Source organism: Mastomys coucha, unplaced genomic scaffold (genome assembly GCF_008632895.1).
Source record: "Mastomys coucha isolate ucsf_1 unplaced genomic scaffold, UCSF_Mcou_1 pScaffold1, whole genome shotgun sequence".
Taxonomy (NCBI): domain Eukaryota; kingdom Metazoa; phylum Chordata; class Mammalia; order Rodentia; family Muridae; genus Mastomys; species Mastomys coucha.
This window is the reverse complement of record NW_022196891.1, coordinates 79,623,344-79,628,963: the sequence shown is the minus strand read 5'-3', so window position 1 is coordinate 79,628,963 and position 5,620 is coordinate 79,623,344.

Genomic DNA, 5,620 nt, shown 5'->3' with positions numbered 1-5,620 from the left:
GGGTTTGGGGCCCCAAGTTTGATTCCTGGTATCATAAAAGTATTTGATTTGCAAAGAGTAAGTTACAAATAAAGGATTAAGTGTGTATACACATATATACACACACACACACACTATATGTATATATATATATATATATACATATATATATATATATACATACACATGTATACACACATACACACATATATATACACATACATATATATACATATACATACACATGTATACACACATACACACATATATATATATATACATACATATATATATACATATACATATATACACACATATATATACAGTATTTCTTTTTTTGAGACAAGGTTTCTCTCTGTAGCCCTGGCTGTCCTGGAACTCCACTCTGTAGACCAGGCTGGCCTCGAACTCAGAAATCTGCCTGCCTCTGCCTTCCAAGTGCTGAGATTAAAGGTGTGTGCCACCACTGCGTGGCTTATACCCAGTATTCAGTACTCAAGAGCATACTTTAGTAGACTACAACTAAACTGTGTCCCAGCACTTCCTTTGTTTTTTATTTTAATTGTCCAAGCAGGCCTAGAACTTGTGATCCTCCTGCCTCATCCTCCTGAGTAGGTGGCATTACAAGCCCGCACCAGCAATCTTGACAGAATCGTCCTAATTATCTGTAGTTGGTGGTTTAATTACAGCTTTTCCTGCATGCTTGTAGTCCCCACATCTGCTTTATGGGTAACAGAAAGAGGAGATGCAGCAGCAGCTTTAAATAGCTCTGCGGAGGGGACAGTGCCTCTGCCTCATTCCCACTCCCCAGCGAGGCCCTTCTTCGGCAACTAATGAACCAAGGCAGGCTTCCCCAAGTTGCGAGGAGCCAACATCTGTCTCTACAAGATTCAAACTCCTCATTATCACCTTGTCCCAAACTGGTGGGCCCTCCTTCTCCATTCAGCTGCCACCAGCATGGCTAGTGTGTTCCTTCCCAAAGACAAACGGCCCAGGCAGGAAACTCGTGCTGGCCCGCCAGACAGACACTTCCCTCTGTCCTTGTTCTGTTAGTCTGTCCACATTCAATGTTGCAGGGCACACAGCACAGAAACAGCAGACATTTATCCCTCACAGTCTCAGAGTCTAGGAAGTCCACGGTGATGCTGGCTTTTTGAAGATTTGATGTCTGGTGAGAACAGAGTTCCTGATTCCTAAAGGTGAGACTTTGTATTCTCCTCGCATGGTGGGTGGAACCAAGGAGCTCTCTGGGATCCCTTTAAAAGAACACTAATGTACACTTGCGTATGCTCCACAGTCCTGCTATAGTTAGTTCTAATAACAGTACATCTAATCAATGAGTTTGGGGGATTGGCACACAAACTCTATAGCACCTGCTACGCTATAGATGGACTTATGGTGACATGGGGGCTAAAGAATAGAGTCAGAATGACAGCGAAGTCCCCTTAAATGAGCGTTGTTGACCTTATCATTTCTGAAATCAAAGAGGTCATGGATAAGCAGAGGACTTGATTCCTCCTCGACTGTCTCACAAGCCATAAAGTCACCCACACCTCTGACTTGGAGGACATGAAGGGATACAGACTCATCTGTCTCCGGGCTCTTGTGGGAGAAGAGCAGACAGGCACCCCAGGTCCTGGGGAAGGGGCTATAAGTGGCTGGGACTCACGAGATGTACATGTAAAGCTGAAGAGATGGTGGCCATCTGAGGACCCAGGCAGGTCGCACTGGACAGAAGCAAGTCAAGCCATGAAGCTTGGCTAAGTACAAAAGGCACAGCTGGCAGGAGGAAGAAGGCTTTGTTCCCGAGACTCACTGAAGAGCAACTGCACTGGAGAGAAGCCAGGAGCCAGAGAGGGACCACCCAAGCGACGGAGAGACCCTCTTGGCCACTTGGGTTGGACCTAGGTGCAACTCGGCAGAGCTAGCTTGGAAGACCCTCCCGTAGTCTGTCGGTGGACTGTGTTTCTGGTTCTCCCTAGCCTTGTTTCAAGCTGCTTCTGTGATTATCCGTAATTACAATAAGCCCTGCCTGGGCAGAAGAATATGAGAAAGCTAATTCACAAGAGTGTCTCAGCGTGATGGTCTTGTTGCTGTGGAGTCTCACAGAATACTAGGTACACTCGGAATGTCTCCCACCTGAATGCCAGCCTCGAAGTTCCTGGGGGGCTCCAGTGAGTCTAGGGTGCGAGCACGGCTTTTGCCTCTTCAGGTTGACTAATGGACAATAAATGGTGCCTTTAAAAAGTGAAGCGAGCCAGGCAGTAGTGGCGCACGCCTTTAATCCCAGCACTTGGGAGGCAGAGGCAGGCGGATTTCTGAGTTCGAGGTCAGCCTGGTCTACAGAGTAAGTTCCAGGACAGCCAGGGCTATAAAGAGAAACCCTGTCTCGGAAAAACCAAAAAAAAAAAAGTGAAGCTGAGCGACAAGGGGCGGATTCATTACAATAAGAGATGAGTAGCCCCGCTCCTCCACCCCTGGATGTCCCTCCTAGCTGAGTTAAGCACCCCACTAAGTCCCTTTATTCCCTTCATGGGAACTGGGAGAATTCAGGAGCTCTCCAAGAATGAGTGCACTTATCGGAGACCTGATGATTTGAGGGCCAGCCCACAAGGTCCCAGCTTCCTTAGCTCTGGCCTTGGGGCTGGGGTGGGGGTGGGGATGGCAGTGGAAGCACTCGGCAGGGAGCCTGAAGGTGTCAAGTGTTTCCAAGAGAAGCCTGCCCTTCACACTGGACAGAGTCCTGGCTTCAGCGCATCTGCATGTCGACTGTCTCCAGACTGGACTCCTGATGCTGGAAACTCCTGCACCCTCTGTATGTGACCAGTGAAAAGCCATCTTATCTCCCTGGAAGGCAAATGAAGTCCCTGATGGTCAGAACCTCCCCTGGAGACAATGTCATCTCTTGATTGATTATCTTCTTTGCACCAGGCACTACACTAGGCTGGGGATCTGGGGGAGACCAGGGAAACATGATCCCTGCATCCACTGTCCAGTGAGAACGTGGAAGGCCAGCCAGTCAACATGTTTATTTGGTAGTGCATGGGCTTCGATGGAGACACATGGGATGCCATGGGAACACTATGTCTCCTGAGATGCAGCTGCATCTAAGGGAGGGGGGCTTATGTGTGGATGTAGGTATAGCCTAGGCCCGCATCTCAAGACTTGGTTCCCTCGATGGTGCTGTTGAGAGACAGTAGAATCTGTATGGTCTTAGGAGAGACCTTAAGGTTGTGTCTCAGAGGGGACTTGGGACTCACTGGTGCTCTCCCTCTCTGCTTCCATGGCACAAGATGTAACTTCTTCACTTCCCTACTTTCTCCTGCCACAACGTGCCGCTGTCCCTGGGGGCCTAAAGGTATGAGATTGCCCAATTTGGGATAAGAACCTCCAAACTACAAAGAAATTAAACATTTCTCTTTATCAATATATCGCCTCGGTATTTCATTACAGTGGCAGGAAGCCCGCGAAGGCAAGGAGCAAGGGAGACGCTGTGCCTAAAAGCGATGTTCCTGATGCCTTCTTCATCTGGGAGAAGAGCAGAGAAAGAGGCCTGAAGCGAACTCTCATGAGTTACAGTGCAGGGATCCTCAGCCCGCCACGCGGTGGGATGTAAAACATCAGAGCAAATGCCACTTTTGTAATGAGACGGTTTTATTACCAATCCATTCCCTAAAGTAAGTGAAGCCCGCAGGCTTAAAGCAAAATGCTTGCAAGTTGATTATAACACAGCTACGTAAAACTACGCCACATTTCCCAAGCACCCCACACACCCAGTAGGTTCCATATGTACATTGAACTCAGAATTTTGATCTAATTCCAAGCTAGAGATGGGTGGTGTGGCCGTCCGTCACAACACTAGGCACTGACAGAAAGCCACAGCAATGGATCAGGGACTTCTTCACACGGAGGACTTGAGGCCATGCCTCGGGGCACTGTTGGCAGGGCTTCTGGACACAGGTATTCGGAAAGTACCAACATCGTCATCTTGATTTGCTTTTTGTAATGGTGGTAAACACCAGGACCAAAAGGAGTTTGGGGAAGAAAGGGTTACTTCTTCCCAGCTTCCAGGTCCCCCCCCCAAAGGACATCAGGACAGGCAGCCAAAGCAGGAATGGAAGCAGAGACCCTGGGGGAACACTACTTACTGGCTCGCTCTCCAACACTTACTCAGCCTGACTTCTTATACACCAGGGCCCAGGGTAGCACTGCGTACAATGGCTGGAACTTCCCATGTCAAACATTAATGAAGAAAATATCCACAGACCTGTCCACAGAGGGGTCCACAGGGCAGACTGATGGAGTCTGGACCTCTACCGAGGTTCCCTCTCCCCAAGTGACCTCTACTGAGGTTCCCTCTCCCCAAGTTTGTGTGTGATTGACACTGGTCAGCACGGCTGAACCCTAATCCATTTGACCTACAAACGTATCAGTCTTAAACCATAGCCTTCTCTTACTTGTTTATCCCCAATATTTCCAGTTGATATCGCAATATAAAATACCACCCAACTTTAAAAGTCCCACCACCTTTAAAAAGTGGAAATGCTTTCAAAGTTCGGTCTCTTTAAAACATCCCCAAATCTCTTAATTGTGAGCTCCCTCACGATCTGAAACAAGTTACATACTTTCTTCCTCCAAGAAGGAAGAACAGTCAGATCAAAGTGAAACCAAGCTCGAGGAGACGAGACTCTTTGGGACAACAGCTGAATTTTCAGCTTGAGATAACCAGCGTTGATTGTCCCACTGTAGCAAAGCTTTCATGTCAGTGTCGCTGGTCTCTTATTAATCATAGCTGATTCTTTAGCCCCAGCTTCGCAGAAACTACAGATTCTTAATTAGAAATATTATATGAACAACCCCAATAGGATCTTTGCATCATGCTCATGTGGAGAGCAGTAGAGCTGGAGAGGCATTCGCCTTGACAAGATGGCACCTACATCCACTGTTGACTCCTGGTAAACAACTGTTTGCGCATGTGCGTAGAGTGAAAAGGCGCCAAGTCACGGCCCATCCCGGGGCGTCACATGGGGTGATGAGCAAACAGCCAATCATGGGCAGACACGCCGCGCTGTGGTGTATATAAGCAGTGCCGATTAGTGGCTAGGGGTCTTCCTCTTCATGATGCAATAAATGCTTGCTGTAGAAGGATCCTAGTGTCTGCGTGTCTTCTTGCTGGCGAGACGACTGCGCGGGCTACAACCTCACACTTCACAAACCAGGCCTCTGCCATCTGCATCTCTCCCACTACTCTCTTCCGTGCTCACACAGAACATCCCGTTAAGCTCTGAGGGCTAATGGCTTTTCTAGCCCAAGTTACAAACACATCCATAATCCTTTCTCAAAATGATGTGGTCAGGTCTCCTACAACAGACCACTCTCCAGGACTAGTTTCTGTCCTGCTTTGCTTTCTTTTTTTTTTAAACTTTTATTGAATTATGATGAGAAAAGTTACATGATTTTAATTTATCTGAATTTGTTAACATTTAAGAACATATTTTAAGTAAATAGAATTAAATCACATTCTTGTTTCCCTTTTGTACCCCCACTCTTCCCAGAGACCCCCCTTCATTACTTACAATATCTTTTTTGTCATATTCTTTAAATTTATAAAATATTATAACAATAAAAATGAGTATTATAA